Below are 13,151 nucleotides of genomic sequence, written 5' to 3'. Positions count from 1 at the left end.
GAGTACATTTATTGATCAGCACATTCCATTCAATGTTAGCGTCCGAAATGCCATGTTCAGCACCTGATCTCCCTGAAACTCTACTGTCCAAGAACTATGCACTTGTTCTGAGCCCTTTAGAAGGAATTAAGGTGAGGAGGAGAAAACTGGAACAGAATTGAGTTTTAGATCTATAAAATAACTCTCCATCTTCCCTCTCTGTTCCCCCTGTCTCCCCCAGCTCTGTCTGCAGCCCCCCCAGTCTCCCCACGGTCTGTCTGCTCCCGCCGTCTCCCCCCACTCTGTCTGTACCCCCCACCTCTGTTGGCCTGTTCCCCCTCACCCCGTCCGTTGGCCTGTCCCCCCTTCCTCTGTCGGCCTGTTGTCACCCCTCCCTCTGTCGGCCTTTCCCCACCCGCCTGTCTCTTCCACACTCCCCCCTCTGTCAGCCTGTTTCCCCTGCCCCCCCGGTCTGTTCCCCTCACACTTTCTGTCAGTCGCAAACACCACCCCGCCACCCGTTTCCCCCGTTCCCCTCCTCTCTAATCCCACTTTCTGTCCCGACCCGTCTCTGTGCCACCCCTCTCTATCCCCCAGCCCCTTTCCCCATCCATTTCGGTCCCACTCCTCTCGATCTGCCTACCGTCCCTCCCAGTCCCCTAGTTCTGTACTCCCCCACTGCAGGGCAAATATCTTGTCTATTTACCCTATCCATGCCCAGCCTGATTTTAAAAATCTCTTTCAGGTCACCACTCAGCCTCTGACGCTCCAGGGAAAACGGCCTATCCAACCCTGGCACACGCTATAATTATTTTCTGATCTCTTTTAAAGTTTAAGAACATCCATCTGATAGGAAGGAGAACAGAATTCTATGGAATATTGATTCGTCAAATTTTGCAATGTCCTGTACAGCCGCAATATGACCTCCCAACCCCTATACTCAATGCTCTGACGAGTAAAGACAAGCAGACCAACTGTGGCCTTCACTATCCTGTTCACTTGCTACTCTACTGTCAAGGAACTATGAACCTGCAGTCCAAGGAATCTTTGTTTAGAAGCACTCCCCAGGAACTTACTATTAACTGTATAAATCCTGCTAAAGTTTGCTTTTCCAAAATGCAGCAGCTCGCATTTTTCTAAACTGAACTCCTTAGCGCATTCACCCATCTGATCCAGATCCTCTTGTACTCTGAGGTAATCTTTTTCACTGTCTACTACACCTCCCATTTTGGTGTCATCTGCAAACTCACTTACAATGCCTCTTATGTTCACATCCAAATCATGGATATAAATGATGAAAAGTAGTGGATCCAGCACCGATCTTTGTGAGACTCCACTGGTCACAGGCCTCCAGCCTGTAAAGCACCCTCTGCCTTCTCCCTTCGAGCCAGTTTTGTACTCCATGCGATCTAACCTTGCTGACCAGTCTCCCATGAGGAACCTTGTCAAACACGTTACTGAAGTCCATGTAGATCATGTCCATGCTCTGACCTCAGCAATCCTCTTTGTTACTTCTTCAAAAAAACTGAGTCAAATTCATGAGATATGATTTCCCATGCACAAAGCTGTTATTAGTATCCAGGATTTAACTCTGTACATTGGGGTCTGCGTTGCCGAGTTATAGGTATTAATATTCTGGATGAAGTTCAAATATGCCAGCATTTTGTCAGTGACTCTGTATTGAGTCTTGTTAATGTCACCAATACAGTTGAGTTCCTTTTGAAAGGCAGTCCCTGTATCCCTTGCCCACCAGGAAATAGTGTAAGTGTCCTTACCTCTGGACCAGGAGGATCAGGCTCAGAGTTGAGAAACAGCATCTTTGAAGAGACTGATTAGTAAACCTGCCCAAGCCACCAGGCCATACTGTCTCCCAGCTGTCCCTGCCTGAGCCTCCAAACAGAACCTTCCTGTAGTTTCTCTCCTGTCAGACTCTCCCATTGCTCTGTTTGTCCAGGATCCCCTCCTGCTGCTGCACTGATCCTGTCCCTCACTGACCTGTCCATCCCCCAGTGTCCTCCACATTCATTCATGGTTTACAATCCCGTTATCCCAGTCCTCCAGCCCTGCCCCCTCCACCCTATAGAGACGGCTCAGTGGTTAGCATTGCTGCCTCACAGCACCAGGTACCCGGGTTCGATTCCGGCCACGGGCAACTGTCTGTGTGGAGTTTCCGCATTCTCTCCGTGTCTGAGCGGGTTTCCTCCGGGTGCTCCGGTTTCCTCCCACAATCCAAAGATGTGTAGGGCAGGTGAATTGGCCATTCTAAATTGCCCATGGTAATAGTTACATTAGTTAGGGGGAATGGGTCTGTGTAAGTTACTGTTTGGAGGGTCAGTAAGGACTTGTTTGGCCGAAGGGCCTGTTTCCATACTGTAGGGATTCTCATATATTGGGCAGCAACTGCTGTCAATCACCCGGACTCCTGTATGATCGGGAGCACGTGCTGTAATAGGGGAGACAAGTGCACGGGCGCAGTGCTGGCCAATTGTGGGACTATGTGCAGCATAGGTCCGTGCCTGGGAAGGAGGCTGTGGGTGTGAGGGATTAATCTAGCATGAGCAGCTTCATCCCTCTGGGAGCAGGACTCAGGGGAATCGCCCTTTTCTTGCTACCCTGACATGTGATCAGACTATCAGTGGTGCAGTGTTTTGCAGAAAGTTATAAGAACTGTTTTGTGAAGACTCAGGGTTGTTATGGAAAGGGACAAGGATGGGCCTGCAATTCGAATTCTAATTTGGCTCATTTTAGTCAGATGGGTCTTGGCCAGAGTGTGCAGGAAGCAGTGTATGCAGGATGGTTCTCATCAGGAGCTAGGAAACTGAATTCGAAGAGAGTGTGTGTGAGAACTGGGTGTGGAGGAAAGGAGTGGGGGGATTGGTTTGGATTTCAGTTCACAGAAGAGAGAAATTGTGTGACTTAGGTTTAATGCTTTTGCGAAACAAGGAAACTACAGTTTAATACTGCAATTGTCTTATGAATTTCCATCCTGTATTAACAGTGGTAACTTGTGTGCTCTTTTGTCTCGTACTGAAAGGGTGGATTTGCGGATGAGAAATTCAAATGGAATTTCATGTTCATATCTGATAGTTACTTGATCCGTGCTGATCTGAATATCATTGGCCTTTTTATCTGGAAGGAAAGGTGTGCATTCTGTCCGTGGGTGAATATTTCAAATCTCAGTGTGACTGCAAAAGTACTGCGACACAGCCAAGTCCATGTCAGCATGGTGACTGTGGAGAGAGATTTCATTTGTTTTTGAAAGTCTGAAAAATCATGGCACATTTCCCAGGAACAATTAAGCCACAACTTTGCTTTGTAGAAGGACAACTCTTTAATTAACCATACAACCAGAAAGACACAAGGATACCTGCACCATGGGGAACACTATGAAAACGGGATTGTTGCAAAGGAGTTCATTCTCAATCATGGATTGTAATCCATTGGCATTGTCATGTCGGTTCCAGCGCTGTGGGGAAATACTGGAAATATGATGAATGTAATGTAGGTTTCAGTTATTAAACTGTAAAAAGTGCAGAACAATTTACGAGGATGTTGCCAGAGTCATAGGGAGAGGTTGCACAAGTGAGGATTTTATGTTTAGAGCAGAGGAAACTGAGGGGGTTCTTTTCTGGAAGTGTATAAGACCATGAGATGCATGGATAAGGTGAATGCACTCAGTCTTTTTCCCAGGAACTCAAGGATTGGACGGCTTGATTGGATCAGTTTAAGGTTAGAGGAGAAAGAATAAAAGGGAAGGTGAGGGGCAACTGTTTTACACAGAGGGTGGAATGTATATGGAAGGAGCTGCCAGTGGAAGTGGTTCAGGCAGGAACACTCTCAACAGGTAAAAGACATTTGGACAAATACATGGATAGGAAAGGGTCAGAAGCAAATAGGCCAAGTGCAGGGAAATGGGGTTAGCGTGGATGGACATTCTGGTCGGCGTGGGCCAGTTTGGGCCAAAAGGCCTGTCTCTGCTGTCAGACTCTGACTCTAAGTATATTTGCTATTTCTCCAACTCTGTTGGTATCCTGGGATGTATTCCATCAGGGCAATGAGACTTGTGCACCTTTAGCTCCATTAACCTGCCTAGCTCTAACTCTTTCACGATAATGGTTATTATCTCGGTCCTCACCTTCCTTAGTCTCCTTATCAATTACTGGCATGTTCTTCGTATCCTCCACTGTGAAGACTGACTGCTGTGTGCTCATATTCCTGAACCCTACTGGATAGGAATAACTAGGCACAGAACTCTGAGAGGTCTTCTTTGAGTCTTTATTGATGGGACATGGCAGTTACATGGATAGTGTACATACAAAACACTCCACTCCAGGAAGCATCAGGTAACTCCCCGCCTGTCCAATGTGCCGCTCCCACTCTTATACCTTTATGGTTTGGGACTTTGAATATAGACTGTCTCTCAGTATTATCTCCATGGCAACGCTAGTTAGAAAGTCTAATTCAGTTCAGCACTTTGTAGTTAAACCACACACACCACCCCCACGCCCCCGTGGCTCCCTCAAGTATCTGACAGGCGCGTCATTTCAGTGGGGTATCTATCAGGATCCTGATATGGAGAAGCCGGTGCTGGGGTGGACAAAGTTAAAAACCACACATCACCAGGTTATAGTCCAACAGGATTATTTGGAAGTACAAGATTTTGGAGTGTGCTGTGATTTTTTAACTTTCTCAGGATTATCTCTATGGTAACAGTTAAGTGCTTCAACAATTAGAGGCCATATGTTCCCCAAACAATATGTTCCCCTCTAGCAGTATAAACTGTTATTCCAGCCCTGGTGATAGCTATTAATCAGTTTTCTTCCCCAATCCCATCTCGCTTTCTGTTGATCTTTAAAGTTTTTCTAATCTACTTGGTCTTCGCCAATTTGTATGCATTCTATTTCAGTTTGATAGACTCCCTTATTTCCTGAGCCACCCACGACAGATTATTCCTTTTCCGACAGTCCTTCCTTTTCCCTGATATATACTTTTGCTGAGCACTTCAAAAAATTTCTTTGATATTCCCGCACTGTCCGTCAATTTTCCCACCAAAAAGTCTTTGTCTCAAGTCTACATTAGCCAACTCCTGCCTCATGCTATTGTCGTCTCCTTTTGTTTAAGCACTGGATCTTTGGATTGGATTTAATCTTCCAACTTTCCATCTTTGTTCTAAGGTCAACCAGATTTATCAGAATTTTTTTATCAGATTACATGGGGAGGCGATGTTTCCTGGGTGTTTTGGTTTTCATTGTCAGTGACCTTGGCTTTGTAATAAAGTCCAGGATGGATATTTACAACAGCGTACTCTGGACACTGCGAATGTACGACATAATCTAAAACCATAAATCACTGTCTCCCCTCAGTTTAAAATTGCAAAATCATTACCTCCTTCACGCTTCCTCACGATCTAAAATTGGAATGCTAATCCACCTGACTATCTGTCATTTTCCAAGAATCTCCTTTGGTGAAGGTGGTGATTTTTGGATTCAGCTTTCCAGTTATTACCGCCTCTCCAAGGACACCCTGCTTTATCCTCAATCATAGAATAGCCTTTATCCTCAATCATAGAATAGAATCCCAACAGTGTGGCAGGAGAGGTGTGGCCCATCAGACCCCACCAACCATCCAAAGAACATCCCACCTGGAGCATCCCATCCTTGTAACACTGCATTTCCCATGGCTGATCCACTGAGTCTGCACAATCATGGAGACTGTGGACAAGTCCACACCAACCCGCCGAAGCACAACCTACCCATACCCCTACATTTACCCCTTACCTAACACTACGGGCACACACAGAAACACAAAAGGCAGCATGTGTACCTGAGTTGAATGAATCTGGACTTAGGAAAATGTGACAACAATCACAACTAGTTAGAATTACAGAATCCCTTAGGTGCACAAAGAGACGATTTAGTCGATCGAGTCTGCAATGACCTGCTGTCCCACCCTACCTCCATAACCCCACATTTAGCATGGCTAACCCAACCCACCTTACCGACACACTACAGGCCATGTTAGCACGGCCAATCCATCAAACTGGCATATCTGTGGGAGGGTCCCATATTATGTCTAGGTGCTCAGGATTGTGGATGAAGGCTCACAAATACTTGAGTATGACGCAAATCAGACATTTCTTTAAAAAATAAAATCTGGGGGAAATTGCAGCCAGACAAATTTCCAATTATCTCATGAAGAGAATTCAAAACTCGTGCCCCTGACCCAGGGTGCGCAGTGAAGTCACAGAGATCTGGGAACCATCAGAAATGTAACAGGTTGTGAGCAAGGTGGGGGTGAGACAAGGACAAAAAGACAGTCTGTCACACGGGGGAAGTCAGGAGAGATTAAATTGCAGAAATGCTAGTCCCTCAAGGCCATGGGGAATGGAGTTAGGGCTGGGAAAGAAACCAGGAAACAAGGTGAGCAGCTGTCAAAGAAATACATTGAAAAAACAGATTATAACAACATAGAGGGCAGAGTACACAGTCTGAAATTGTTGCTCTCATTGGTGAGTACAGAACACTGTAAAGCCTGGGTCATTCTGTTACAGCAGGATAGGTCATGTGGCCTCGATCTGTGCTGTAACTTTCTGATAAATTTATTCTGACATTTGGAATTCAGGTCGGATGATGTTCATAAATTCTCAAATTGGACTTAACTTTAATATTCTGGAGAAATGTTAAATCAATCACAATGATCCCATTCTGCAGACTTTAGTCCGCAGCCCTGCATGTTCCAGCATCTCAGTTACATCCATGTCCTTTTATTCTAATGTGATGCTGGTTACTGCCTCTGCCAGTCCATCAATGAGTTCCTGCTCCCCACCATCTCCGAGTGAAATGAATTCTCCCCTCCCCTTCTTTCTGGGAATTAGTTTCAATCTAAAACCTCCAGTTTCTGACCTCTCAGTTAATGATTAGCTCCTTCCTATCCACTCAATCTGGATTCCTCAGCATTTTATCACTTCAATTAAATCTCAGCTCATCCTCCTTGGAAATTATCCACAGCCTATCCAGCCTTTCTTCAGAGCAGAAATTTTCCAATTGTAGAAACATTCTGATCAATCTCCTCTGTACCCTCTCTGGTGTGATCACATCAACCCTGGAATCAGGGGATCAGAAGTGTGTGCAGTACTTTAACCGCAGTCAAACGAGTGTTCCTGACATTTCCCATGTCACCTCTGTGTTCTTGTGGTTGTCACTCACACAAGAAGTGTCCTGGTTTTCCCACATGGAACTGGATGTGCACTCCATGTGGCTGGGATTCCCTACCATGTGTTTATTTGTTAACTAATCCTAAATTAACTTCAGATTAAAACAAGATTATCAACTACCCACCAATCAACTTCTTCCATTATACTCAAGTCACCTTAATTTTTAAAATCTCTTTAAAATTATTACTATCTAAACACAACAGGCTTTAATTTGCTGATCAAGTATTCAGATGTCTCCACTGTTACAGTCACTTGAAGATTATCTTTATATTCAGCTATATTTGGTGAATTGAACACTGATTGTAAATATATGAACATCAAACGGACTTGAGTTTTATGATAATTAATCCAGGCTGACATTCTTGTTGGTTAATATCTTGAAGAGAACTGTCCTCAGAACTCCAGCTGTGCTCTGACTTCATTCACAACTGGATGTGGCTGGACTGCAGATTTAAGATCTGTTCTGTTGTTTCCTGGATTGCTTCACTCTGTCTATCACTTGCTGCTTATGCTGTTAGGCACACAAGTAGTCTTCTTTGGTAATTTCATCAGGTTAACACCTCATTTTTAGGTATTCATGCTGATGTTACTGACATGCCCTCCTGAATTCTCTCAGCTGAATGAGGATTGATACTCTGGTTTGATGGTAAGAGGTAAGTTGGGGGATATGCTTGGCCGTGATTCTGTAAGTTTTGTTGGAGAACAATTCGACTGCTGCTGTTGGAAGGAAAGAGCTAAACTCTTACACTGTTGGCCCCATATACTACATGCAGTTTCATGAACACTGATAGGCCAAGACATGAAATACGCGCAACACTGTACAATGATGCAGGATCACCACTGCAGTAAGGGGAGTTTAAGATCCAACTTGGCATAGGAGTTGGGAAAGAAGCAGCTGATCAGATTGTCTCACTCATAATCATAAAGAGACTCTGAGATTATTGTATTGTTGGAGGTGAGGGTGGAGGAGATTGGGGAGAAGGAGAGTTCTTCTGCAAAAACTGAGAGTTGTGAGATAGAATTGATTGCCATGCATTTAACAGAAAGCTAATCGAAACTGGTTTTATCCCCAAAAGATAACAAGACTGATGATGCTTCTAATCATCATCAGAAACAAACCCCAGAATACATGGTTCGGAGATGGATGTCAACAGCCAATCAACATCCAACTCTTGCAATCATTGAGCAAACGTATGTGTGATGACCCAGTTCTGATGAACCAGACAATCACTGTTCACTCTGTGCAGATGGACAGCGATGTGGGGAAGTATTGGCCGAGTGGTATTGTCGTGAGACAGTTACTCTAAAACCCCAGATAGTGTTCTGGAGACCTGGGTTCAAAGCCTGCTGCAGCAGATGGGGATTTGAATTCAATAAAAAAAACGTATGAATTCAGAGTCTAATGATGACCATTAATCGATTGTCAGAAAAACCCATCTGGTTCAGTAATGCCCTTTCAGGAAGGAAGCTGCCATCCTTACCTGGTCTGGCCTACATTGTGACCTCAGACCCACAGCAATGTGGTTAAATCTTACCTGCCCTCTGGGCAATTAGGGATGGGCAGTAAATGCTGCCGGGATAGCGACACCCTCATCCTGTGAATGAATAAAGGAAAATAAAAATCTGTACCCAGTGTGAATCTGTGCATGTTCAACAATGTCGTGAACTTTTCCAAAGCTAAGATCTCTATGTGCACAACTTTATGAGCTGCCAAAACCATTGTTCATTACTTGGCGTGAGAAAGAGAAAAAAAGTCCTTTAACTGTGGCTCTCAGTAAATTGACTGGTGTCTCAGCAGCATGGATGCCTGAGTGAATCCCATCTCCCCTCCCACACCCCCACCCACACACACAGCAGGTGAACAGCTCTCCAGTCTGACTGGTTTGGTCAGTTTCCAGGTGGGATGGGTAACGAATTCCCTTCTGGCATTCCCCACATTTCCAGAGTCGGTCCCTAGTGTGGCTGCACTGGTGTTTTGCCATTTCAGATAAATGCTAGCAGACTGTGACACACACCGTTAGCCTGCCACCCCCCCCCCCCCAAAGAACCCAGTATAAAACAGTAAACGTTATCTCCTGCTGTGGAGGGACAGCCTGTATTGGTCTGAGTAGGAACACTGAGCAGATTTACCAAAATGACAACTTAATCGGTGATCAGAGCAAGTTAAGCAAGTCCAAATAAAATGCATTAAAGCACAGAAAGAGGCCCATCAAATCCAAGCTGGCTCTCTGTCGCAGAATCCCATATTCTCATTCTCATACGTACCCCAAACTCTGCAAGTTTATTTCCCTCAGAACTGATCTAATTGTTTTTATCAATCATTGATCTTCTCTCCTTGCACCACCATAATAGGCAACATGTTCTGCATATTTCCAGCCAATACAGTCAGCAGAAACACTTGTTCATCTCCCGCTGTCTCAAAACCTTACATCTGACCTTAACTCTTGTGCCATCACCTATCGAATGCAGATATTTTTGTCTGCTATGTCTAGGTCTGTTATAATCTTATACAGCTCTATCAAAAACATATCCAACTTCTTCACTTCAAAGAAAATCGCAATTTCTTCAAATCAATCCACAGATCCAGACGATGCAAGTTTTCTGCACAACAGCAGTAGATTTATTATCGGACAGCCAGCGAGAGTTTCAAAGTGTTTCTAAAGTAGCTGAGTGTCTACTTGTAGAGACTCTTCTTCACAGATCTCTGCCTTACCCACAGAGACAGTATATTTAATAGGAATTAGACAAAGGCATATCAGTGCAGAACAGGCCCTTCGGCCCTCAATATTGCGCGACCTGTGGAATTTTCTCAACTCGTCCCCCTGCACTATCCCAAAATCATCCATGAGCTTATCTAAGGATTGTTTAAAACACCCTAATGTGGCTGAGTTGACTACCTGAGCTGGTAGGGCATTGCACACCCTTACCACACTCTCTGTGTAAAGAATTTGCCTCTGACATCTGTCTTAAATCTATCACCCCTCAATTTGTAATTGTGCCCTCTTGTGCAAGCTGTCGTCAATATCCTAAGAAAAAGACTATCACTGTCTACCATATCTTGTATGTCTCTATCAAATCCCCCCCTTAGCCGCCTTCTTTCCAATGAGAACAGATCCAAGTCTCTCAGCCGTTCCTCATAAGAACTTCCCTCCACACCAGGCATGATCCTGATAAATCTCCTCTGCAACTTTTCCAATGCTTCCACATCCTTTTTGTAATGGGGCGACCAAAACTGGACACAATATTAAAACTGTGGCCACACCAGCATTTTGTATAGTTGCAGCATGATATTGCGGTTCCAGAACTCCATCCTTCTACCAATGAAACCTAGCATGCCGTATGCCGCCTTAACATCACTATCCACCTTGGTGGCAACTTTCAGGGATCTATGTACATGGACTCCAACATCCCTCTGCACACCCACGCTACCAAGAATCTTTTCATTGACCCAGTACTCTGCGTTCCTGTTATTCTTCTCAAAGTGCATCACCTCACATTTACCTGCATTGAACTCCACTTGCACCTCTCAGCCCAATTCTGCAGTTTATCTAAATCCCCCTGCAACCTGTAACATTCTTCCAAACTGTTTACTACTCCACAGACTTTAGTGTCGTCTGCAAATTTACTAATCCATCCACCTATGCCTGCGTCTAAGTCATGTATAAAAATGACAAACAGCAGAGGTCCCAAAACAGATCTTTGTGGAACACCACAAGTAACTGGGCTCCAGACTGAATATTTTCCATATCCCACCACTCGCTGCCTTCTTTCAGAAAGCCAGTTTCTAATCCAAACTGCTAAATCACCCTCAACTCCATGCCTCTGCATTTTCTCCATCAGCCGACCACGTGGAACCTTATCAAAGGCTTTACTGAAGTCCATGTATACCACGTCAACTGCCCTAGTCTCATCTAAATGCTTGGTCACCTTCTCAAAAAACTCAATGAGGTTTGTGAGACACGACCTGCCCTTGACGAAACCATGTTGACTATATAAAATCAAATTGTTGCTTGTTAGATGATTCTAACTATTATCTCTTATAATCCTTTCCAAAACCTTTCCTACAATGGAAATAAGGCTCACTGGTCTATAATTACCTGGGTCATCTCTGCTGCCCTTCTTGAACAAGGGCACAACATTTGCAATCCTCCAGTCCTCGGGTACTAAACCCATAGACAATGATGACTTAAATATCAAAGCCAAAGGCTCTGCTGTCTCCTCCCTAGCTTCCCAGAGAATCCACGGATAAACCCCATCCGGCCTGGGAACTTGTCTACTTTCACTCCTTCTAGAATTGATAACACCTGTGCGTAACTAACTTCAATCCTTTCTAGTCTAATATCTCGTACCTCATTTTTGTCCTCTCCAATATTCTCCTTTTCCTGTGTAAACACCGATGAGAAATATTCATTTAGCACTTCTCCGATCTCTGCAGGGTCCACACTCAACTTCCCACTTCTGTCTTTGATTAGCCTTATTTCTACTCTAATCACCCTTTTATTCTTCACAGGCCTATAGAAAATTTCAAGGTTATCCTTTATTCTGTTTGCAAAAGACTGCTCGTGTCCTCCCTTTGCTTTTCTTAACTCTCTCTTTAAATCCTTCCTAGCTGATCTGTAACTCTCTATTGCTTCATCTGTACCATTTTGCCTCATCAACACATAAGCCTCTTTCTTCTTAACAAGAGATACAATTTCTGAAGTAAACCATGGTTTACAAACTCTGTCTTTGCCAGTTGGGTCACCCCACAGCCATTGACTTTCCAAAGACACAATCCAAGATTTTCTAACCTCTCCCAATCCAGGCAACATCCTGGTAAACCTGTTTCCACCTTCCCAAAAGCCTTAACATTCTTCCTATAATGTGGTGATCAAAACGGCACACAATCCCCCAAAGGTGGCCTGATTATAGTTTTATATTCACTCCACTGACAGAAGAAGGCAAGCCTGCCATTCACCCCCTTCACCACATTCAGGGATCTTTCAGCTTGCAACTGAAGATCCCTCTGTATATCAGTGCTGCTCAGGACCCTTCTGTTTATTGTATACATTCCTCTTGCTTTGTGTCTTCTAACATGCAGCACCTCACACTTGTCTGAATTAAAATATATCTGCAATTTCTCCACAAAACTTTCTGACTCATCTCTTTCTTGCTGTATCCTTTGACATCATTCTTCACAATTCACAACTTCAACAGTTTGTACCATCTACAAATTTGCTCATTAAAACGTTTACATTTTCAAACTTTTCATTTATATACATTACAAGCAACAGATGTCCCAGTTCTGATCCTTGTGGAACAGCACTAGCCATAGACCTCCAGCCAGCAACATGCCCCTGCACAACTGTTGCTGTGAGAAATATCAAAGAGGAGCCTTGAGTTCTGTGTTGAGCAGCACGACCAACGTTTATTCAGAGCTCCTTACTAATACGTGATGGGAGAGGTCCCTCTATGTCTCCCCAAGGTAAGTCCAGCATTTTGATGTGTTTACTTCATACGTTCCAGTAATATTTTCCTCCTGACCTGAACTCCAGGGTTTGGAATGTCAGCTCGATATTTCCACGTTTCCTTTCCCAGTCTCTGATTCTCTCAGCTCATGCAACTGCTATGCCAGTTCTTTCACAAATGGTTTAATCCTATCCTTGTCATTGCACATCTCCGGCCCTCCCACTACCACACATCTCCGGCCCTCCCACTACCACACATCTCCGGCCCTCCCACTACCATACCCTGTGGCATCTGCATTGTCCATCCAGTCACTAATTCAAAGGGGGACAGTCCCGTCCGCTTTGCTGGGGTTGTCCTTAGTTTCATTAGGCTGGTGGGGAGTACTCTAATCCATTACTGTCCTGTCTCTGAGAGAGCCTTAGTCAGACTAGCTTTCAGTGTCTGCGTCATTCCTTCTACTGTCCCAGAGCTCTGGGGGTGGTATGGGGGATGGGATTTCTGTTCAGTACCA

The sequence above is a fragment of the Chiloscyllium punctatum genome, chromosome 31 (genome assembly GCF_047496795.1).
Source record: "Chiloscyllium punctatum isolate Juve2018m chromosome 31, sChiPun1.3, whole genome shotgun sequence".
Lineage (NCBI taxonomy): Eukaryota > Metazoa > Chordata > Chondrichthyes > Orectolobiformes > Hemiscylliidae > Chiloscyllium > Chiloscyllium punctatum.
This window is presented reverse-complemented; position numbering follows the sequence as displayed.